This window comes from Mauremys mutica, chromosome 2, assembly GCF_020497125.1.
Source record: "Mauremys mutica isolate MM-2020 ecotype Southern chromosome 2, ASM2049712v1, whole genome shotgun sequence".
In the NCBI taxonomy this organism is placed as follows: Eukaryota; Metazoa; Chordata; order Testudines; family Geoemydidae; genus Mauremys; species Mauremys mutica.
The window spans coordinates 195193832-195219542 of record NC_059073.1 but is presented as its reverse complement, the minus strand read 5'-3'; the positions used below and the strand labels follow the sequence as shown (position 1 = coordinate 195219542).

At 42.7% G+C, this 25711-nt stretch overlaps 1 long non-coding RNA gene across 1 annotated transcript in view; it reads left to right on the top strand.

Annotated features, from left to right (window-relative positions):
• Positions 1-23080, top strand: part of LOC123363899 — a 31475-nt gene extending 8395 nt beyond the window's left edge. The window contains exons 2-4 of the long non-coding RNA XR_006576935.1: positions 18995-19126; positions 21313-21496; positions 22936-23080. This is a non-coding gene — a long non-coding RNA (uncharacterized LOC123363899). The remainder of the gene's footprint in view (positions 1-18994; positions 19127-21312; positions 21497-22935) is intronic.
• The last annotated feature ends 2631 nt before the right edge of the window (positions 23081-25711 follow it).

Sequence of the window (25711 nt, the reverse complement as noted above, 5' to 3'; positions counted from 1 at the left end):
GCTGTCTCAAACAAATTCTTACTCCTGTTGGCACTGCAGATCCAGTCCAGTTAATTTCTATTCAGGCTTGTGAGTCATCAACAGAATTGTCACCTAAGTTCTAATTGTGGAATCTTTATTACTAGTGATGGTGTCTGAGGTAGAAAGACTCCAGCTTCATTGTCAGATCACAGATTGCATTGCTAGCTGGTAACAAGGTAGCTTCAGAGATGGACTGAGATACTTTACTCAGTTTGAATGGAGAGAAATTTAGGGTGTAGCTTGCAGCATTTTCTTTCTCCTGGTGGTGGTGGGTGGAGTACCATTGTACTTTGCATAGGAGATTGCTATGGAGGAAGGAATTGTATAAAGGCCATCCAAAATCACAAAGTGAGGGAAAGCCTTGCCAACCAGAGTCATTGTCTTAGGCCTTGTCTACACTACAAGACTATTTCGAATCTACTTAAGTCGAATTTGTGGATTCGACCTTATGAAGTCGAATTTGTGTATCCACAGTAAATACACTAATTCGAATTTCTGAGTCTACAGTAACGGGGCTGGCGTCGACTTTGGAAGCGGTGCACTGTGGGAAGCTATCCCACAGTTCCCGCAGTCCCCGCTGCCCATTGGAATGCTGGGTAGAGCTCCCAATGCCTCCCGGGGGAAAAATATGTCGAGGGTGCTTTTGGGTAACTGTTGTCATTGAACCGTCAATCACGCCCTCCCTCCCTGAAAGCTCCGGCGGGAAATCTGTTCGCGCCCTTCTCTTGTCGGTTACAGCGCGTACGCCACAGCACTGCGAGCATGGAGCCCGCTGCGATCATCGCTGCACTTATGGCCGTTGTCAACTCCTCGCACCTTATCGTCCACCTCTTCCACAGTCAGCTGCTGAGAAATCGTGCGAGGAGGCTCCGGCAGCGCGGTGAGGACAGGAATTCACAGAGTGGCGCAGACCTCTCACAAAGCAGGTTACGCCGCGCCGTGGAGATCATGGTGGCAATGGGTCAAGTTCATGGTGTGGAACGGCGATTCTGGGCCCGGGAAACAAGCACGGACTGGTGGGACCGCATAGTGCTGCAGGTCTGGGATGAATCACAGTGGCTGCGAAACTTCAGGATGCGTAAGGGCACTTTCCTTGAACTCTGTGACTTGCTGTCCCCTGCCCTGAAGCGCCAGGACACCTGGATGCGAGCAGCCCTGAGTGTGCAGAAGCGAGTGGCCATAGCCCTCTGGAAACTTGCAACGCCAGACAGCTACCGGTCAGTAGCGAACCACTTTGGCGTGGGCAAATCTACCGTGGGGGTTGCTGTGATTGAAGTAGCCCACGCAATCGTTGAGCAACTTCTCTCAAAGGTAGTGACTCTCGGAAACGTCCAGGACATCATAGATGGCTTCGCCGCGATGGGATTCCCAAACTGCGGTGGGGCTATAGATGGGACTCACATCCCTATCCTGGCACCAGCCCACCAGGCCAGCGAGTACATTAACCGAAAGGGCTACTTTTCAATGGTGCTGCAAGCACTGGTAGACCATAGGGGACGTTTTACCAACATCTTCGTTGGGTGGGCGGGCAAGGTTCATGACGCGCGTGTGTTCAGGAACTCTGGTCTGTTTAAACGCCTCCAGGCAGGTACTTTCTTCCCGGACCACAAAATAATGGTTGGGGATGTGCAGATGCCTACAGTGATCCTCGGGGACCCAGCCTACCCGCTAATGCCCTGGCTCATGAAGCCCTATACAGGCGCCTTGGACAGAGAGAAGGAACTCTTCAACTACCGGCTGAGCAAGTGCAGAATGGTGGTGGAGTGTGCTTTCGGACGTCTCAAGGGGAGATGGCGGAGCTTACTGACTCGCTCGGACATCAGCGAAAAGAATATCCCCGTAGTTATTGCTGCTTGCTGTGTGCTACACAATCTCTGTGAGAGCAAGGGCGAGACCTTTTTGTCCGGATGGGAGGTTGAGGCAAATCGCCTGGCTGCAGTTTACGCTCAGCCAGACACCCGTGCCGAGAGAATATCCCAGCGGGAAGCGCTGTGTATCCGGGAGGCTTTGAAAACAAGTTTCCTCGGAGAGCAGGGTAACCTATGACTCTCCACTTGCTTTCAAGAGAAACTGACCCTGGGCCTGTGTCTGTATGTGTCGATTTCGATCTGCGGTTACATACCCCGTTCTCCAAGTTTCCCCCACTTCCAAAGCACGTTTTAAAGCAAATTAATTGTAACACTCATTATTAATAAATCTTTGTTTTACTTTGCATTTCTGTTCAGGTGTTGAAACATGGACGCATACTGTGCTGGGCACGGTGTGCACTGATGTACAGACCGCTTGTTCCATAGAGGAATGACATCCTCCTGCTCCTACATAGGTCTCTGGGGTGGGGGACGGTTGCAAGTGGTTGTGCATGAAGGGGAGGGATTGCAGGAAGGGGTGGGTTTGCAGGAAGGGGCGAGTGGTGCCTTCTTTGGATAGGGGTTTGGATGACGGCAGTGGGCTGCGGGTTTGGGCGTAGGAAGGGGTGAGGGGTGTGGGGGAAGGGTGAGTATCTGTCCGTGGATGAGGGCTCTTGTTGGGGCTCAGGGCAGCGGAGAGGCTCGTTGCTACGGTGGAAGTGCATGGTAAGGGCAGCGTGCCTTAACATTAAGGGGGTGGCAGGCGCTAGGACCCTGGACAAGCATACACATCACAGAATGACCCGGGGCAGCATACACCACACAGAGTGACCCTGGTGCCTACTGACTGCAGTGTGTGTGTGCCCTGCAGTTGATCATGGCCCCAAGTCTGTACCCTGGTAATGTAGGCTATACCGTGCAATTATAAATCCCCTCCCCCCCCCATACACAAAAATATCCTCTGACACGAAAGACGTGACCGAAACAGTGAATAACAGCAAACAGCTTTTAATAATCTAATACACACTGGGGGGATGAAACTTGGATTTGGGACTGGGTGAGCCTGTAAGGGAAGCACTTCTACAAATTTATAGCGTGAGAGGTGTGTGGTACATTAGCGCTATGCAGTGGTGCAGTGACAGTTCTCACGGCCCCTACCGCCCCGCCGTCTTGTACTTTTGGGTGAGGGGGGGCAGGACTTCTTGGCGGGGGAGGGCGGTTGCAGATACACTGCAGGGGGGCCTCTGTCCTTCTGCCTGCGGTCCTGCATAACATCAACAAGGCGCCGGAGCGTGTCCGTTTGCTCCCTCATTAGCCCAAGCAGCGTTTGAGTCGCCTGCTGGTCTTCCTGCCGCCACCTGTCCTCCCGTTCGATGTGTGTGCGATGCTGTTGACATAGGGTCTCCCTCCACTGTCTCTGCTCTGCCGCCTCGGCTCTGGAGCAAGCCATCAGTTCCGCGAACATCTCGTCCCTAGTCTTTTTCTTTCGCCGCCTAATCTGCGCCAGCCTCTGCGAGGGGGATGCTGGGGCAGTCCAGGAAAGAGCCGAAGCTGTGTGATGGGAAAAGTAACTGATTTCCTTGAACAGATACATGTTTGCGAACAGTGAACACAGTCTAGTCAGTTTCCCTGAACAAGACCATACAGGGCAACAAGTCTCACGAGATCTCAGGACAAGTTCGAGATTTCGGAATACGCTCTCATTGGCTGCGGCATTGCACAGGAGAGCGGACAAGTGGGGAGAGACAGCTGAATCCGTCTAGCAGACAGTCCTGGTAAGCCTTACAGTACATTCTGCTTATCAGTTAATGGATAGCTGTGCCCTCCCGCTAAAGGCAATCTGGAAATCATATACTCTGACCCTTTTCCAGCCACTCCCGCCAGTGCACGGGAAAGATCAATGTATGCTTTTCCTATGTGGCCTACAACACGTGGCTGTTAAGCGAGGGTCATTGTTATCCAAAGTAAAAGTCAACCATTCACAACAGTAACAATACACTAATTGCCCTAATTAGATGCAGCATTTCATGAACGAGATCACCCTGATGCGGGTCCCTCGGAGTCACAAAGAGCGGATGCTAAGGGCATAGGCGGCAGGTTCATATAATTTTTGGTGGGGCCCAAAATGGTGGTGTCCCCCCCCCCCCGCTCTCACCCTGTAAGCTGATATAAAATGAAGCTACAATGCGTCAGCACCACAAGATTACAAGGGTCAATTAAAAGTGGAAAGTCAAAAGCAGCACTTGCCTATTAATACCTAATATACGGTATTAAATTTTGTTGCACCTGTTGTGACAAAGTGGGAATGTTCTTAATGTTTTCTCTGAATACTGTGTGGGTGCCTCAGTTTCCCCTGCAAAGTGCCAACTGACGGTGTTGGGGACAAAGAGATCAGGTGGCCTCCTTGTCCGGAAGAGACACAAAGGCCAGATGAGGGAGTGTCAGTTTGGAGCTGGCTGGGGAAATCGGGAGAGGCCCAGAACTTGGGTCTGGGCTCCCCACCCCCCAAGATGGACCTGACTGAGGGGTCCTGTTTTCTGTACTTACAAGCTCTGTTTTAGACTGTATCCCTGTCATCTAATAAACCTTCTGTTTTACTGTCTGGCTGAGAGTCACATCTGACTGCGGAGTTGGGGTGCAGGGACCTCTGGTTGCCCCAGGACCTGCCTGGGCAGACTCGCTGCGGAAAGTGCACAGTGTGGAAGGGCATGCTGAATGCTCCGAGGTCAGACCCAGGAAGGTGTAAGCTTCTTGCCCTGGAGACAGTATGCTCAGAGAGGAGGCTCCCCCAGAGTCCTGACTGGCTTTGTATGGAGTTGTTCCAAGCATCCCAGCATCCCCTTCCACACCATGCACTTCCCGGAAGTCTGCACAGGCACTGACACTCCCTCCTCTGGCCTTTGTCTCTTTTCCAAGCATTAGGAGGCCACCTGATCTCTTTGTTCTCCAACACCTTCAGTTGGCACCTTGCAGGAGAGTGGCCCAGGCCATCAGTTGCCTGGAGACAGGGTGTCAGCCATTCTCTGTGCAGACAGCATCACACTGGCCCTCTAGGGCTTTACAACAATCACACCCCCTTATCCCACCATCTAGAGCCTTAAGAAATGCATTGGGGAAACTGAGGCACACAGACAGTATTCAGAGAAAACACCTGTATACGACCAGTTACATACTTTGAAGGGTGTAAAGTAATCAAATATTGTGCTAAATACAATGATACTCCAAACTGACCACCAAATTTAAGTTGCATGTTTTTCCCCTCAGGTGAGGGTTCTGGGGTGGGGCTGGGGATGAAGGGTTCACAGTGCAGGAGCGTGCTCGGTGGTGGGGGTGCAGGCTTTGGGGTGAGGCAGGGCTGAGGATGAGGAACTTGGGGTGCAGACAGGCTGCCCCAGGGCTAGGGCCAGAGAGGACTCCCCATCACCACCACTGGCAGCAGCAAGCTCCAGGGGAGGGACCCCTCCTCTCCCCCTCTGCCCCCCAGAGCACACTCACTCTGCACCACAGTCACTGCACATGTTCCTAGGCCCCCTCTCAGGTCCAGAAATCTCACTCACCTCCCCTATGATGGGTACTAGGGGGTGGGGGTGGGGTTGCCATCACAGGTGGGCTTCCATGTTGCTGCCCCTCACCATAACTTCACTGTGGATGTTGCTGCCCCTTGCCCAGCATGGGGCAGAAGTGGGGTCTGCACGGTGATGGCTATGGGGCGGGGGAGCAGGGTTGGGTGTAATAAAATTCACCCAAGCCCCAGCTGCTCAGGTAGGTCTATGAATCCCCTCCCCCATCTGCCCTGTGGTGGGTGGGTGCTGGGGGGGGGGGCACTGCCTTCATATGGCTTCCTGCCTCCCTGACCCCTGCTGCAGGCTGCAGCCTGCTGCCCCTCACCGTAGCTTCACTGGGGGACGGTGGGAGGGGATGGCATGGGGCTGCCCCTTCCCCAGCGTTGGGCAGGAGTGGGGGCTGGGGCTGAGGGAGGAATCATAGGGTCAAACACTCACGGAAGCTCCAGCAGCCATCTCAGGTGAGTGAGGTCAGTCTCTGAGTCCTGGCCGGAAGTCCCCTTTGCATCTCTTCCAGGTGGGGGGGGGGGAGGGATGCCAAACATGGCACAGCCCCCTCCACTCGGCTCCCCTCCCCCAGCCGCTCCCCTCCCCCCCGGCCGGTGCTCCAGGAAGCAACAGCAGCTTGCATTGCTGTGCCTGTGTGTTATATTTGTTAGCCCTTAGGCAGCAGCCGGCAGCAGCAGAGGCAAGGGAGAGAGACACGCTGTCTGCTTCAGGCAGGGGGGCGGGGCGGGGAGGAGGAGAGGGCTGCCGAGCAGGGCCCCCCCCTCCCCTCCCCTCCCCTCCCCTCCGAGATGCTACTCACTCTGCTGTTATGCTAGGTAGCGGCAGCAGCGGCAAGGAAGAGAGACACGCTGCGTTCATGCTGCAGGGAAGCTCTGGGGCCGGGCGGGGAGGGGAGGGGAGAGGGGAGGGGGGAAGCTCCAGCCCTGGCGGTGGCGGCGGCGGCGGCAGCGGGGGGGCGCTCCAAGCAGGGGAGAAGACATTTTGGTGGAGCAGAGCCCCTGCTTGGGAATATTCCTGGGGCTAAAGCCCCAGGGAGCCCATATAAGTCGGCGCCCCTGGCTAAGGGAAGCCCTGCAGAGACCAGGACCATATGCGGCCATGCTTGTGGAGGCGATGATTCCCATCTACATAAGGATGTCCTGGCGCGGAAGAGTGTGCTTCCACGGAGCACCCAACAAGGCACCTCTCCCCAGGAACCTCCTGCGGAGGCTTTTCGAGGACCTAAATGAGACCTTTCTTGAATTGTCCCTGGAGGATTATTGTTCAATCCCTATATGTGTGGACCTACTTTTCATATAGTTTTTCATTGAAAATTTTATATATAGTATTTCTATTTTTTTATACCTGTTTTATAAAAAATAAATGTTTACATGTTTCTAGCACTTACCGCCTGATCCTTCCCCTGATTCAGAGTCCGGGTTAACGGCCGGGGAGGGTTGGTAGGGGATCTCTGTGAGGGTGATGAAGAGATCCTGGCTGTCAGGGAAAGCGGTTTTGTGTTCGCTGTCGCCTGCGCCGTCCTCCACAGACCCTTCCTCATCTTCCCCATCGGCGAACATCGAGGAGGAACTGTCCAGGTTCACTATGCCATCCACTGAGTCCACGGTCACTGGTGGGGCAGTGGTGGCAGACCCACCTAGAATGGCATGCAGTGCCTCGTAGAAGCGGCATGTCTGCGGCAGGGCTCCGGAGCGTCCGTTTGCCGCTCTGACTTTTTGGTAGCCTTGTCTCAGGTCCTTGATTTTCACGCGGCACTGCATTGCATCCCGGCTGTATCCTTTCTCTATCATTGCTTTGGAGACCTTCTCGAAGGTCTTTGCATTCCGCTTGCTGGAGCGCAGCTCCGACAGCACAGACTCCTCGCCCCACACACCGATCAGATCCAGGACTTCCCGGTCTGTCCATGCTGGGGACCTCTTTCTATTCTTGGATTGGCCGGACTCCTCTGCTGGAGAGCTCTGCATCGTTGCAGGTGCTGCGGAGCTCGCCCTGATGTCCAGCCAGGACGTCAGATTCAAAGTGCCCAGACAGGAAAATGAATTCAAATTTTCCCGGGTCATTTCCTGTGTGGCTGGTCAGAGAATCCAAGCTCCGACTGCTGTCCAGAGCGTCAACAGAGTGGTGCACTGTGGGATAGCTCCCGGAGCTACTAAATTCGATTTGCATCCACACCTAGCCTAATTCGAGCTAGCCATGTCGAATTTAGCATTACTCCACCTGTCGGGGTGGATTACCAAATTCGAACTAAAGAGCCCTCTAGTTCGAATTAAATGGCTTCCTGGTGTGGACGGTTGAGCGGTTAGTTTGAATTAACGCTGCTAAATTCGAATTAAAGTCCTAGTGTAGACCAGGCCTTAAAGGGGTTAAGAAAGTCCACCTGGCATAAGTTCAGGGGAACAGAAGACTAAAAGAGCCCATGCTCACCCAAGTCTCTGGTGGCCTCTACATGGAAAATCCCAAACCCTGTGTACCCCTAGTTCCTGCTGATTTCATGGGAATTAATTTCAGAGCTGCAATTAATATCTATATGGAAACTCAACTGTCTAAAGTAAAAGTGCCCAAGCTTTTAAGTGATGTGTTCTCTGTCCTGAGAAGTATTAAGGTTCCATACTGATCTATTGAGGCTCAGCCTTGACTTTCAGTACTAATTAATGTATTTATATAGTGTACTATCATTTAAAGTAGATGTTGTATACTACATTAGTATACAGTACTAACATACTGTAACTATACTTAATGTATGATGTATATATACTGTATCTATACTCTTTGACTCCACAAAGCAAACTAATGACTTTATTGCATTGTAATCCAGTGAACATCCCAAAGTTACATTTTTTGGTAACTTTTCCCCACTCCCTATCAAATTTCATTTTATAAATCTACTTGAAAGATGTGTAACTAGAAATACACAGTACCAAAGCTAAGGTCACCATTAATAAATCTGTTATCTTTTCTTCCTTTTCTGCATTTGTATCCCTCATGACTCTTCTACACTCCCCTCCCTTCACCTGTTATCTTACCCTTTTGCTACTTTTCCTGTGTGTCTCCTTTCCTAATTTTCTTCCATTACATGAATCACCATTTCTTTTTAATCACTCCTCTTGCAGTGTCACGCCTGCAATAACAGGGGAAATTGAGTTATACCTTGTTCCCCATACACAAAAGCTTGACCCAAAGAGCTGGCTTCAACATGAAACTTACTAGGGTCAGACCATCTCTATTTTACCATATTTAGAGATGGGCTTAAGTTGCCAGCTAGAGATCCACATCTGAAATTAAAATATTAAAAACTTGGGATATTTGGAACCTAGGTTTTTGTTTAAACTTCTCTTTAATGTGTTTGGCTTTTTAGAAAACATTGTGTAATAAATTATTTGTAAATAAGTAGGAGATAGATCATAAAAAGATATTAAAATAATGTTATGGCTCTAACTTAAATATAAAAAGCCATGATGTACAATAATAAGAATGAAGATCTTTTCTTAACACACGCTGTTGTGTCTTATGCTTTATGCTTTCTAGAAGTCTGCAGGCAGTAAGAGATCACCCTCTATGTTCTTAAAGGTTTAGGCAAAAATGGGGGGAGTCATTTTTCTGTAGTTTCGTATTCAAAATACAATATACTCACTTATATTTAAAGAAAACTAAGCTGGAGTATTTCATCTTTGTTACCTTCTCTGAATTGGTATGGCTCATATAGTAGTCTCTCTGGCATAACTTCATCCTTAGAACGACTGAACAGCTACGGTCCAAAGTCTTCATTGTTGTGAAACTTTTAGCTGGTTTTGCTTTCATATTTAAATATTCATTGCCCATAATGCACTAGTAGATCAAAAAAGCTCAAAATATGCTAGGTACTTTATATCATATCAACTAATATAATTTTAGAGGCAGTAGTATGCCCTTTTTTCCATTACATTGCTGATGGAAATCACAGTTGTATTTTCTTTTGTGACTGGGAATAGCATTGCAAAATAACCCCTAACCATAAAATATCATCAAAGTGAGTGTCATATATAGAGATTAAATCAAGTAGAAACATAGTTGGTCCGCTACTGGTGGGTTATCACTGTGTCATGCTTTCCCTCCCACCACTACCATTGACTAGCTATCTTTTTTTTTAAGAGTTTTCTTTCTTTCTCTCTTTCTGTGTGAGCGAAGTCAATATGTGAAACATGGGTGTCATTTAAAACAAACCAATCCTTTCCATTATTAAAAGGAGAAGGTTGACTCTGAACTAATGCCAAACAGAAGAAAATACTCAAGCATTGTTTTCACTGGGATGTGTTGAAGCAGATATGTTAAGCTCCGCTCATCTACAAGGTATTAATGGCAACTGCTGCACCCTGGGGCAAACATTACAACATTCTTGCTAAATTAGTATATATATTGCAAAAGTATCTGACTTTAAGTTACTGATTCGTACATAAAGCTTCAAATCCACTTTAACAAAGATTTTCCCCTTAATAGTTCACCTCATTATCTTGTTAGTCTGCTAGTTGTGGAATCTTCATTGAGAAATCTTAGCTATGGTAGAGACTAGTGTCTGTCCATTTGCACATTCCAACCACCACTGATGTTGCCTAGTCTTTTGTATTACTTATACCACGAGGACAGGTGATTTGTTTGTTTGGAATGGGAGTGATTGACACAGTGATTTTATGAAAAATGTAGCTGTAATTTAAAAAATAAATGTTACCCTTTCCCATTTATAAGTGAATGTTAGCCTGTTAGGTAGTTTTGGAGTGGGTATGGTTAGATGGAAAATGCTACCATCTCTTTTAATATAGTTCAAAGACGCTTGAAGGAATTACTGTTAGAGATAGAAATGATCTAGTATTTTCTTCAGTCCCGTGTAGTTAATTAGTTTTTATCAAATACTGGTTCATTGATGGTATTCTTGACAAATACAGTAGCCCAAAGGAATTCTTACAACTGGAGTCTCAGGTAAAACTGAAGAGAGGCCCGACTTTTCTAGTTCTCCATTCCTTAGCCAAAATCATACAAGAAAGTACTTTGAGATGTGATCACAGGAGAATCTCAATTTGTAGCCCTCTTAACTTGAAAGAAAAATACTTAAAACATGGACCCAAAAGACTTAAAAACCAGAAGGCACATAAAAGAACCCACATTTTTTTTATTTTTTGAAATCCCTTGATTTTGGGGGGCCTGACTCATGATGTTTGAACCCTTGCATTTGACAATTGTGGGTTTGTCTCCAGTGGGATTCCAGCCACCAATATAGCTGTACCTGTGCAAACCCCTAGTATAAACGTGGTTCAGACCGGTTCAGTATGATGTGCAGAGGTAGAAATCATGTGAACACTAGAGGTTTGCACTTGTGGAGCTACAACAGTGGCTCAAATTCCGGTGTAGATAAGGCCTTAGTTACATGTTTGCTATGAAAAGGTATAATGACAGAAAGTGGGCCAGGTATTTTTTTTAACTGTTTCTAATAACTGTTGCTATAGTATCTATGAATCCATGATACAACTGAACTGTCAAAAAAAAAATGAAATTGGAAATTGGAAATATTTCACTGAATCCCTTATCTCTGCTGCATGTATTGTAGGAAGTGCCTAAAATAAAATCAAAATGACATTCTTATTCTGAATAGGTGTGTCTTAACAATAAGTAGCTATTTCTTTAAAAATCAGAAATTGTGATAGCATCTAAAATATGTTCTTTTGGACTAGGTAGAGGGATGTGGCTTTGATCTCTCTGTTTCTCAACTTAAGACACTTGCTGACAATATACTGAAACAGATCAAAATCTAGACAATAAAATGGAGACTTCACCAGCTCTGTGTGAGGAGTGATAAAGTCTATATGCTTGCAGTAATCCTGAGATAAGCAACAGATCGCGTTTTCTTTGTACATTACTGCCATCTGCTGCATTTTCTCAAAGAAGAAATTTTCAAAATTATAGCCAGGAGCGATGGGGAAAAAAGCAGCTCCTCCAAAAAAAATGTCCTCCATATGTCTGTCCCACAGAGACCAAGATAAAAAACTAAATGTGCACAGCTTTCTATACTTCACTTCTCGGTTGCTCAATTATTCTTATTCCGGGCAGGAAATATCTAATTTCTTCTGATCAAAATCAGAACATAATTAAACTTCAGAAAAAATCACTCATTTCATATTAGTTGGTTGGGCCTTGTCAGTTTCCTGCTACTGTCATCTTCAGAAAGGTAGAGTGGTGTTTTACAGGGTATTCTTTCTGCATTATGTAGTATTTTAAATGAGTGCAGGAAGTCAGTGAAAGTTATACAATAGGAATAATAAAACAAGGACAAATAAACATAAAATACCAGGTTAAATTTATGTCAATGTTATTTTATATTCTGAATTCCCATAAAACAGGCAAAAATGTTAGGTAAATGCACTGATTTGAAGACATGGGATTTTGTTTTGAAAAATCATAATGTCACAAAACACCTAAATTTAAAATACTTGTATTATTAATGAAAGTTTTATATTATAAATAGATACTATTTTACGTGTGTTTATAAAATGTTACCTTCCTACACAACACATCTGCTCTATCTCTGACTCTCACCCACTTGCTTTGCTGACTCAAACAAATTCTTACTCCTGTTGGCACTGCAGATCCAGTCCAGTTAATTTCTATTCATGGTTGTGAGTCATCAACAGAATTGTCACCTAAATTCTAATTGTGGAATCTTTATTACTAGTGATGGTGTCTGAGGCAGAAAGACTCCAGCTTCATTGTCAGATCACAGATTGCATTGCTAGCTGGTAACAAGGTAGCTTCAGAGATGGACTGAGATACTTTACTCAGTTTGAATGGAGAGAAATTTAGGGTGTAGCTTGCAGCATTTTCTTTCTCCTGGTGGTGGTGGGTGGAGTACCATTGTACTTTGCATAGGAGATTGCTATGGAGGAATGAATTGTATAAAGGCCATCCAAAATCACAAAGTGAGGGAAAGCCTTGCCAACCCTATTTTGGCCCGAGGAAAACCAGAGTCATTGTCTTAAAGGGGTTAAGAAAGTCCACCTGGCATAAGTTCAGGGGAACAGAAGACTAAAAGAGCCCATGCTCACCCAAGTCTCTGGTGGCCTCTACATAGAAAATCCCAAACTCTGTGTACCCCTAGTTCCTGTTGATTTCACGGGAATTAATTACAGAGCTGCAATTAATATCTATATAGAAACTCAACTGTCAAAAGTAAAAGTGCCCAAGCTTTTAAGTGATGTGTTCTCTATCCTGAGAAGTACTAAGGTTCCATACTGATCTATTGAGGCTCAGCCTTGACTTTCAATACTAATTAATGTACTTATATTGTGTACTATCATATCAAGTAGATGCTGTATATTACATTAGTATACAGTACTAACATAGTGTAACAATACCTAATGTATGATGCATATATACTGTATCTATACTCTTTGACTCCACAAAGCAAACTAATGACTTTATTGCATTGTAATCCAGTGAACATCCCAAAGTTACATTTTTTGGTAACTTTTCCCCACTCCCTATCAAATTTCATTTTATAAATCTACTTGAAAGATGTGTAACTAGAAATACACAGTACCAAAGCTAAGGTCACCATTAATAAATCTGTTATCTTTTCTTCCTTTTCTGCATTTGTATCCCTCATGACTCTTCTACACTCCCCTCCCTTCACCTGTTATCTTACCCTTTTGCTACTTTTCCTGTGTGTCTCCTTTCCTAATTTTCTTCCATTACATGATTCACTATTTCTTTTTAATCACTCCTCTTGCAGTGTCACCCTGCATTCAGGGGTGGCTCTAGATATTTTGCCGCCCCAAGCACGGCACGCAGGCTGTCTTTGGCGGCTTGCCTGCGGGAGGTCCCAGGTCCCGCGGATTCGGCAGCCCGCCTGCGGGAGATCCGCCAAAGCCATGGGACCAGCGGACCCTCAGCAGGCATGCCGCCAAAGGCAACCTGCCTGCTGCCCTTGCGGCGACCGACAGAGCGCCCCCCCACGGCTTGCCACCCCAGGCACGCGCTTGGCGTGCTGGTGCCTGGAGCCGCCCCTGCCTGCAATGACAGGGGAAATTGAGTTATACCTTGCTCCCCACAAGAAAAAGCTTGACCCAAAGAGCTGGCTTCAGCATGAAACTTACTAGGGTCAGACCATCTCTGGTTTACCATATTTAGAGATGGGCTTAAGTTGCCAACTGGAGATCCACATCTGAATTTCAAATATTAAAAAGCTGGGGATATTTGGAAAACTAGGTTTTGATTTAAACCTCTCTTTAATGTGTTTGGCTTTTTAGAAAACATTGTGTAATAAATTATTTGTAAAAAAGTAGGAGATAGATCATAAAAAGATATTAAAATAATGTTACAGCTCTGACTTAAATATAAAAAGCCATGATGTACAATAATAAGAATGAAGATCTTTTCTTAACACACGCTGTTGTGTCTTATGCTTTATGCTTTCTAGAAGTCTTCAAGCAGTAAGAGATCACCCTCTATGTTCTTAAAGGTTTAGGCAAAAATGGGGGAAGTCATTTTTTTGTAGTTTCGTATTCAAAATACAATATACTCACTTATATTTAAAGAAAACTAAGCTGGAGTATTTCATCTTTGTTACCTTCTCTGAATTGGTATGGCTCATATAGTAGCCTCTCTGGCATAACTTCATCCTTAGAATGACTGAACAGCTACTGTCCAAAGTCTTCATTGTTGTGAAACTTTTAGCTGGTTTTGCTTTCATATTTAAATATTCATTGCCCATAATGCACTAGTAGATAAATAAACTCAAAATATGCTAGGTACTTTATATCATTTCAACTAATATAATTTTAGAGGCAGTAGTATGCCTTTTTTTCCATTACATTGCTGATGGAAATCACAGTTGTATTTTCTTTTGTGACTGGGAATAGCATTGCAAAATCGTCCCTAACCATAAAATATCATCAAAGTGAGTGTCATATATAGAGATTAAATCAAGTAGAAACATAGTTGGTCCGCTACTGGTGGGTTATCACTATGTCGTGCTTTTTCCCACCACTACCATTGACTAGCTATCTTTTTTTTTAAGAGTTTTCTTTCTTTCTCTCTTTCTGTGTGAGCGAAGTCAATATGTGAAACATGGGTGTCATTTAAAACAAACCAATCCTTTCCATTATTAAAAGGAGAAGGTTGACTCTGAACTAATGCCAAACAGAAGAAAATACTCAAGCATTGTTTTCACTGGGATGTGTTGAAGCAGTTATGTTAAGCTCTGGCTCATCTACAAGGTATTAATGGCAACTGCTGCACCCTGGGGCAAACATTACAACATTCTTGCTAAATTAGTATATATATTGCAAAAGTATCTGACTTTAAGTTACTGATTCGTACATAAAGCTTCAAATCCACTTTAACAAAGATTTTCCCCTTAATAGTTCACCTCATTATCTTGTTAGTCTGCTAGTTGTGGAATCTTCATTGAGAAATCTTAGCTATGGTAGAGACTAGTGTCTGTCCATTTGCACATTCCAACCACCACTGATGTTGCCTAGTCTTTTGTATTACTTATACCACGAGGACAGGTGATTTGTTTGTTTGGAATGGGAGTGATTGACACAGTGATTTTATGAAAAATGTAGCTGTAATTTAAAAAATAAATGTTACCCTTTCCCATTTATAAGTGAATGTTAGCCTGTTAGGTAGTTTTGGAGTGGGTATGGTTAGATGGAAAATGCTACCATCTCTTTTAATATAGTTCAAAGACGCTTGAAGGAATTACTGTTAGAGATAGAAATGATCTAGTATTTTCTTCAGTCCCGTGTAGTTAATTAGTTTTTATCAAATACTGGTTCATTGATGGTATTCTTGACAAATACAGTAGCCCAAAGGAATTCTTAAAACTGGAGCCTCAGGTAAAACTGAAGAGAGGCCCGACTTTTCTAGTTCTCCATTCCTTAGCCAAAATCATACAAGAAAGTACTTTGAGATATGATCACAGGAGAATCTCAATTTGTAGCCCTCTTAACTTGAAAGAAAAATACTTAAAACATGGACCCAAAAGACTTAAAAACCAGAAGGCACATAAAAGAACCCACATTTTTTTTATTTTTTGAAATCCCTTGATTTTGGGGGGCCTGACTCATGATGTTTGAACCCTTGCATTTGACAATTGTGGGTTTGTCTCCAGTGGGATTCCAGCCACCAATATAGCTGTACCTGTGCAAACCCCTAGTATAAACGTGGTTCAGACCGGTTCAGTATGATGTGCAGAGGTAGAAATCATGTGAACACTAGAGGTTTGCACTTGTGGAGCTACAACAGTGGCTCAAATTCCGGTGTAGATAAGGCCTTAGTTACATGTTTGCTATGAAAAGGTAAAATGACAGAAAGTGGGCCAGGTATTTTTTTTAACTGTTTCTAATAACTGTTGCTATAGTATCTATGAATCCATGATACAACTGAACTGTCAAAAAAAAATGAAATTGGAAATTGGAAATATTTCACTGAATCCCTTATCTCTGCTGCATGTATTGTAGGAAGTGCCTAAAATAAAATCAAAATGACATTCTTATTCTGAATAGGTGTGTCTTAACAATAAGTAGCTATTTCTTTAAAAATCAGAAATTATGATAGCATCTAAAATATGTTCTTTTGGGCTAGGGTAGAGGGATGTGGCTTTGAATCTCTCTGTTTCTCAACTTAAGACACTTGCTGACAATATACTGAAACAGATCAAAATCTAGACAATAAAATGGAGACTTCACCTGCTCTGTGTGAGGAGTGATAAAGTCTATATGCTTGCAGTAATCCTGAGATAAGCAACAGATCGCGTTTTCTTTGTACATTACTGCCATCTGCTGCATTTTCTCAAAGAAGAAATTTTCAAAATTATAGCCAGGAGCGATGGGGAAAAAAGCAGCTCCTCCAAAAAAAAAAAAAAATTTGTTTCTGCAACATCAGATACACTATAATTTTGTTAAGTCACTTTAAAAAACAGCTGTCTATGTTGTGTATGAACTGAAACAATATTTTAATACAAGGGACTAGAGAGCGATTACTGCTTAGTAATTTGCTTAGATTTCCCATCATGCACATTTGTTGCCATCTAAGATCTCATTGTCTTCTAAATTTTCAAAGAAATGGAGGCAGATGATGTCATGAATGTTGGTTGCTGTTTGTGACACAAAATGCACGATATGTAATGATAATTTGCTTTGCTATTGTTAGTAAAAGAAATCATGCTAAGTTATATAATATACTGTTTTCAGAGATTTATATAGAACCTGAGAAAACTTTTTCTCTTGGCTGGTCCGATGGTAGTGGGTTATCAGAAATTATTACTGTTAGTTTAACTAACCTTTCTATATTCCACCCCACTGCTAACTTTGACTGGTCTTTTTTCAGTCTTAAGGGGAAAAAAAGGAAGATTCTGTGCACTATAGGCTACCTCTAATAGTCTGCAGTCATACTCTGTGCTGGGAACCTGTCAGAGCTCACTTTAGACTGGATCATGGAATGCCGACTCTAGCTACTACAGGATGGTTGTCTGTGATGCGGTAGTTGGCACTTTCCCCTGTGGACCAGCATTGAATCATTACCGTCCACATGGCTTTTAGGTGGCCACTGAGCTGCAAAACTTTCATCTTTTGGAGGAGACATAAAACCAAGGTCCTGACCAGTTCAGGTCTCAAAGAAGACTTCATGAAAATTGGGATGATAAACTTGGTTGTATGGCCAAATTCTAACCTAGATAATTACATCCTACTTACTCAATTTCCCTTGGCATTTTCAAACAGATACAGTAGTCCTGTGCTAAACTATGGGGCGTTGTTATATGCTATTAAGCTGTTGCCAAGTTTCACTGCAGAAGCAGCTGTATTTCAGTGAGGAGTGAAGTGGCTATAGTTTAAGGCCCAGATCCACAAAGACTCGTGCACATGCTGCACTTCCTTCACAGGAATAGTCCCACTGAAGTAAGTGAACGCCTGATAGTTTCTAAGAATTGGGAATACGACATAACTAAGGCTATTAAGGAAGTTGTAACTTTTTGTTTCAAAAGTTGTGGCCACAGTTTGTCAAAGTTGCTGTTTTGGTGAGGGGCCAAATTTGAGTGGCATTGGGACCCTGTGAGTGAGTAGCACGGAGACCTGGCACACGGGGTCACAATGCCATTCTATTTTGCGGCAACCATAACAAGTTGCAGTGCGTGTTAAAAGTTGCAGTTTCCACAAAAAAGTCACCGCCCACAATTTGCTTACAGCCTTAAGCATAATAAAATGCAAAGACTCTTTTTTTGCCTGCCTCCACCCAACCACATTATACATTTTTAATAATTTAAGTGGAAGATCGGCTGATAGCAGCCCTTGTACAAAACTGTACATTCACAAGTATTCTACCATTTTCTGTCAAATACAACTTTCCTGATCTTATTCTTTTTTCATGAAGGGTTATGGTTAATTGTTTTTACTAAAAAGCAAGTAAGAGGGAATAGTAGGAAAAATTGCATTAATATGTATTATACAGCTTGGATGATATGCGTTACATGATCTTAAGAGACTTAGGTTGACTTAGTGAACATGGGAGGCCATGAACAATATGGGTTTGTAAAGATGAGTTACAATATGGGTTACTTTGTAGGCTCATCGAAGTCAGAACTGTCTCTCTGTTCTGTGCTTGTACAGTGCCTATCACAACAGGGCCCTGGTCCATAGCTAGGACTTCAAGACACTGCAGTAATACAAATAAATCATATAAATTAAAGAACAATTTGTGCCAGCCAAACCTGACTTTTTAAAAAACACTTAAACTGTCCTTTGCTTGCAGCAGGTAGTGTCAGGTGAGTAGACAGATGTTCCTCTACCCACCATGGCTAGAATCAAGACTAAGCAGGTAAGATGGGGGGGCTTATTCCCCTTGTCCTCTGTGCAGCCAATGTAGTGCCATAACAGTTTAACCCTGTGTAAACAAAAATCCCAAAAACATTTTCACATCTTTCTGAGAGTATTTTATTTCTGGATTGTGTTTTTGTTGAGTTGCTGTGAAATGCTCACCTACTGCGGCAGAGGGAGAGTGTAATGAGGTTATAGTATGGAGAGACACAAGTCTTAGAACATTTGACATAAAGATCTTTAGTTTCTTAAATTCAGCACATCATGCAGATGTAGAATGGATGTATAGCCCATTGATAGATGATCTTGGCCTCCTAAAGGGTTATCAAGTCATTCTGCTACCATGCCATGATCCTCTAGAGCGCCAATTCTTCAGTTTGATCATTATGTTGACTACATGGTAATGAGATGTTCTAACTGGTCCGAGGATTGGCAGATGAATAGATGGTTGACAAATGCAAACTGGAAGGAATAATTTAAACATTGCTGGGTTCAAAATTAACTGTAACCACTTAGGGAAAAGAGCAATGCAATTTTGTGGATAGCTTTATGAAAACATCTGCTCAATGGGCCAACAAAGCAGATAAAATTTTAGGAGGTGTAAGGAATGGGATTGACATTATAAAACTTTCAGGGCACTTTCTAAGTACAAATCCCTGGTACTCCCTCACTTGGAAGACGGTGCTCAGTTCTGGTGTTTCAATTTCAAAAACAGGAAAATTTTAAAAAAGAGGGGTGAGGACGGGATGAAAATGTTTAAAAGCATGGAAAGACATCCATCTGAAGAGAAATTGAAAAGATGGACTGTTCAGTGAAGAGATGAGATCAGTAAACAGATGTGAGAAAGGTATGTAAAATATTAAATGACATGGGGAAAGTAAAGCAGGATGTCTGCTTAACCTTTATCATAATAAAAGAACAAGAGGAGATCCAATTAAACTGAAATGCAACAAATTTAAAACTCACAAAGGAAATATTTATTTCCCCCTCCCACACACACACAATGCACAACTAACCTGTGGAAATCATTCCACAACATGTTATGGAGGCCAAGAGCTTCATAAAAAGGGATATAACATGTATATGGCTGATCCACATAGGATACTTTTTTCAGGGTATAAGTCAACCAGTAACTGAAGAGGTTTAGGAAAAAGCTTCCTTTAGGGACAGGTTATTCCATTTTTGCATACTACAGAGATTTTTGCAACTTCCTTTAGGAACTGTCTACTCTCACGTGTTGGCCTAGACTGGACCACTGTTTGGACTTTACCAAGGTTGATCAACACTTGTGTATCCCTAGTGGACCATTTCCCTTCTCAGCACCGCAGCCACCTTGGTTTTCAAACGGTTTCATTCTTCAGATACACATAAAGGGCTCTGCTAACCATTGATTTCCCAAAGATTCAAGCCTGAGAATCACTGCTCTAGAGTATTTTGTGGCCCTCCAGAAGTCCAGTCTTTTGATAGGACATAAAGACAGGTCTCTGAACATTAGAGAACACCAACAGTTCAGCAGCATACACTGTTGAATATTTGGCTGTAAACATTTTCAGAAAAACAGTCTGCAGATTTAATTAATTAGTTAACTGGCATTTCTCTGGCACGAATCACAGTAGTAACTGAATGCCTACTGACAGCTGGCAACTGACTTGATTCCTCCTCATTAAAAAAAAAAAGAGTAATGAAACACACCAAAGAAAATGCTCACTAGTTAGTTGTCATTGGATATTTTAACAATTGTTCTTGGAAAAGCAGTGAAACGGGTAAGAGCACAAGCAGCTGAAGACAGCAGAATCTCATAGTTGTGAAATACACCACAATTTGGGAGCAATTTTGTTGCTTATGGGCTTTCACAAGATAAACCTGATATATATGATAGTTTTTAGTGGGATCCCAGTATAGGTTCAGGCTGCTCTCTATGACATGACTTTGTCTATACTAGAAAGTTGCACTGTGTTAACTAAAATCAATTTAAAATCCATCTAGTTAAATCGGTGCAAATGCTTAATGTGCACACACTTAAGCCAGTTTATACCTTTTCCGAATTAAGTTAAATTGATATAAGCAAAGTTTAACCCAGTTTAAAGTGGATCTACATTAGAGGTTTTCACTAGTTTAAAATGATAGGTAGACTACATAGACAGAGGAATTTTATTGTCATCTTAAAAAAACACTATAATTTTCCAGGAACTTCATCAGCTTGGGCTATGGAAATAAATATATACCTTACAGGGAAAAAACTATATTCATTTTTTTAGAAAATTGAAACTGAACTCTTACTTTTTGGTGGAAGGGAGGGAATATGCAGACTAGAACCTGCCTCACTGTCATATATGGTCATTAGTTGCTAGGTACCAAATGTCCTATTGTTTTCTGGGCTCCTCCATAGCAGTGGTTCTGAACCAGGGGTCCGGGGCCTTCTAGGGGACCCTGAGCAGGTATCAGGGGGGCCCAGGGCAGACTCACTGGGGCCCAGAGCAGAAAGCCGACGCCCCACCGCATGGGGCTGAAGCCCAGGTCCCTAAGCCCCGCCAGACGGGGCTGAAGCTGAAGCCTGAGCAATGTAGCTTTGTGGGGGCCCCTGTGGTGTGGGGCCCCAGGCAATTGCCCAGCTTGCTACTCCCTAATGCCGAATCTGGCTTTTATATGCAGGAAACCAGTTATTGCGGCACAGGTGGGTCATGGAGTTTTTATAGCATGTTGGGAGGGCCTCAGAAAGAAAAAGGTTGAGAACCTCTGCTCCATGGGCATGGGTCCAGGCCCCAGACAATCAGGCGTCTGTCACACCCGTATCACTGGGTCTCTGAAAAAAGCAGACAGCCTTCCCCTTCCCCACCTAGTTAACCAGGCAGCTCATAGGGGAAACTGGGGCACACCACAGTATTCATATAAAACATTATGAAAAAATCCCACTTTGTCACACTGTGACATTACTGCAAAGTAAAGGGGGAACTCCTAGATTGACTGACTGGCAACAGGGCTGTGAATACCATCTCTGTTAAAACTGATAAGGTCTTTTGTTTTCCTTGTCAGATGTATGCACGCCCAGGCAATGCGGGTGGAATGGGAACTGCTATTTTTTTTTTGATCAAATCTGGATTTTGCAATTAGAAAAATGTACTCTCTCAAGGCAAAGGTTTAATCAAACATGAAAACTGCTTAGTACACTTGAATGTAATGGCTGATTGGGCTGAACCAAGGAAAGGAGAAGCTACAGGTAATTTTTGTTGCTATTTCTACATTTATGACAATTAGGGTGCAGACATCCCAAAGGGAAAACAGGGAATCTGAACAGTATAGAATATGCAATTGAATCAACTGATTGCACACAATATTATTGTGTATAAATATATGGCAAGTAAAGTTTCTTATAAAAGCTTGTAATGTTCTGAATCAGATGGTTATTATGAGACATGTATACAAAGTGTGGTTATGACTTTATGTATTTGTGTATATAAAACTCTGCTCATAATTTGTGCTGCAACATTCAGCTCCATCTCACTACAATGAGGTGAAACAATCAGACACGAAGGAGCCACCTCTCTAATTCAGATAAGACTAGCTCCAAGTCCTAGCAGTGTACAAACAGGAAAAGACAATGGTGAACCCTTAAAGTTAATGGGAAAATACTGAAACAATTTGAAACTGAAAAGGAAACCTTAGTAATGGAAAACTAAGGGCTAGTCTACACTAGAATTGCTACAGCACTACAGCTGTACCAATGCAGCTGCGCCGCTTTACCACGGCTAGTGCAGATGCTCTATGCCGATGGTTATGAGAATGATTTTGAAAGTTTTTGCTCCTGTGAACAATTACCTTCAAAATGAACTAAATGCACTTTGTTAAAGGAGTTCGATTGATTCCATAGTCACTGAGCACTTACCAGGATTCCAAAGGGTGGTGTATTGCAACCAGTGGTGCATTGCAAAGGAGATTTTCTGAGAACTCCAAGTTATTCAAAAGCTTGTCAGCAATCTATTCCACCAGTTCTCCAGACTTCTTGAAATTGGAATCACGGTGTGCTTTGAGTGATTTGCTTGGATTAGATATTGAAAAGGTGAAAGTTGAAATGGCTATATGTAAGCCACTGAAATATAAGAGGAATTGCAAAGAACTTGAAGAAGTTCTAGGTGCTGCCAAAGAATTAAAGGAGGCTTTCCCACGTATTTTGGTGTCATTGTCTGGCGCATCAGCCGCAGCTTGCGAGAATTCCCTTTCTTGTTTGAAAAGAATTTTCTCTCATCAAAAGATGAGCATGACCCATGAAAGAAAAAAAAATGTATTTCCTTGTCCTATGAAAGTGTTTTGACTTTCAAACTGAACCTGGATATCTTTGTGGAGGAATGCAGAGGCCATTATCCAAGAAGACTTCAACTTCAGTTTCATGAACAGTCTTTCCATCACACAGCACTTTCATGTTAAGATCTATACGAAGCCTAAGTCCCTTGCTCAGAGTATGTAATTAAAAAAAAAAAAAAAGACAAACTAAAGGTCAAGTCCTGGTGTTACAAAGCACATGTAATACCCATTAGAATCAGTAGGAAATGTTCAGCACTTCTCAGGAGTGGCCCTAAATCATTATTAATCAGAAGAGATGTATTTTTAGTTTATGTTCCTGCTAACACTCATGGCCTTCATATATATTTTTATATTCAGAACCTTGGCCTCACCATGATGAAATTCTGCTCCCTGATCAGACCTGACATGAACAGATCAAAATAGATGTTCCTGATGGCAAACTGAACTGATATACAACAGCCGATATACGGCACAGCTATATTAATGTGTAATCATCCATAGGTTCCAGAATGAGACAATAAATTGGATTTCGTTTAAAAAAGGAAATTAATACATTCCTTGTTTTGCACAGCTGTTGCAAATCCATAGTGCCATGGTGTATATAATGCACTTCATTCATTAGGCTATACATTTTGGAAGACGGAAAAAATATTTCTAATGTATTATAGTTAGTGAAGCATTAGCTTTGGGAATTACTAGCAGTCTTAAAGATGTCCATTGTGTGAATGAAAAAGAAGGGGTGAAAAAAAATAGGGAATGAAAAATGTCAACGAAAAACATAATGACAGCTCATAAATTAGGGAAAGTTAACACTAATCTAGTTCTGCAAGAACATGTCAAATTAGAAAGATGCAGTGGGGAGGGGGATAGTGGTAGATTTATTGTTAGGCTCTTTCAGACTATTTCTGCTGAAATCAAAGTTTTGTAAATGCGAGCAGTTACAGCTGTCAGGCCAAGATATATAGAAAGAGTTTTCTTGTTTTGTTGTTAGAATTTAATTTTCAGAAAAATATTTCCTAAGGTTGGCTGGACAGGAAGAAAAAAAATGACTTTAGTCTGTGATTATATGCTAATACTGTGAAAATGGAAATCAAAAGTATTTAAATATTCACATCATGGTCTGTTGCTTTGGGCAGTGCAGCTAGCTAGATTTGCTAATCTTAGTAAATTGTACTATTCATATGCCTCAGCCTCCCAGATAAAGTATGTGCATACTTTAAATCACAAAGGGAGGTGATGGGGGGCTTTATAATATATATATAAATTAGGCACACCTTTGTAAACCTTAAACTCATCATTAAAAGTCTAAAAGGTAATAATACAATATTTCTATTCAAATTTCCAATTACACAAATACCAATGTATAGACTTTCTCTCAAAAGAAAAACCAAGGACTTTCCACCTAACCATGTGATGAGACCACACCTGACCAACCTTCAGTCTCTAGAAAAAGCTGCTATTTATGACCTCATGTTCAGACATCCAGCAAAATCCTAGAGTAGGTCTGGGTCCATTAATTAATGCAGCTGTTCTGCTGCTTGTGCTCCCTCCTTCTGCACTTAATTTTTCACGTCTAGCACATTATGCAGTTATTGGGATTAAAGTTCATAGGACGAAAGCACAAGCAGCATAGCAAACACACTATGGGTAATATGAACTTAGACCCTTTATGTCTTCAGAGGGCAGCTCTTGAGTCAGTCCATGAATGAGAGGTTTTGCCAAGTTGCTATGGTGGAAAAAATACCCAGCCATTTTACAGAAAGTGAGTCCCATCCTGATATATGCTGGTGTGTGATTTTTTAACTGGAAGCTTATCCATAAGGAAGAAATTTGAATTTTAAAAGCAACTGCCAGACATTATGTTTTAATGCTGTCTTTTGGCAGTGATTGAGACTCTTTGTAATACATAAGCCCAGGACACTTTAGAAACAACACTAACAAAAATAACTTGTGTGTTGATATTAGGAAATGTAAGGTAGGGGAGAAAATAGATACTGACCTCATGCCCTTCTCTCCAGCCACTGGAATCTGACTGAGAGATGAGCTCATCTGGAATGGTCACTGACTGGCTCCAGCCTTGCTGTATTTTCTTTAACTAGATTAACGAATGTTCAGTAAATTTTACTTCTCAAATCTTTGAATGGGAACCTTAGTGACCAAAAGTACCTTCCAAAATATGAGTTACATTACTGTTTAGTAGGACTGGCAACCACTGATGTGATATTTATTCCCATGGAGACATTAATTCTCTCAAATAATGGTTTGGATTTTTAATTTACCGGTACTTTTTTTCTAGCCTAACGCTGTGGAAAGAGACTTGGCCCTTTAATCTTTAAATTGGCAGAATTTTGATTTGGCCACCAAAGGTGAGCTGTGCTACACACCCCACACTCCATTTTTGGAAGCGTAACATTGACGTTAAGAAGTGAGTCTACTGTTGTCATTGGTTACTGCCATTGAATGTCTATAATACTGAAATAAAAATTATGTGATGGGGTTTACGTAGCAAACGACTGGGGATATATTCTAGAATCTCTCCCACCTTTTTCCTGGTGCAAAGTCTATAGTCATTAAATGCAAGTAACTGTGTGAAAGCAACAATAATTTTACTAATAAAATCCAGGAAATGAAAAGGTCTCCATAGCAACATTAGCTCACCCACAATGCACATCAAATATTTTGATTACTAGTAAGATCACTAAATGCAAACCTAAGTATACAGTATGTGGGTAGTATCAGAGAGAGTTAATATTGTTTGAAGTGAATGGGGCTACTCGGGTGAGTAATGGTTTGCAAGAATGGAGTTATAACAGAAGCCAATTTTAACCTTAAATTGGGCTTGCAGAAATCAGTTCTTTTAGGACCTATTTCCATTATCTTCAAAGGGTAAATCCACCTCAGATTAGGCTCTGTGGAACAGATAATAAAGCCTCAGGCTGTATTACATTTTCCTTGAAAATGCTGCCGAGCTAAATGATATACATCTTCTACTCTAACTCTGTGGTTTGAACAATGGACCGAGGACCCCAATATTTGGGATGAACCAGAGAGACTTATTGCAAGCTAGGAAATTTAACATCACTGCTGACACCCTACAGACTCTGAAATCAACCGTAATGTATAGCAGTGGTTC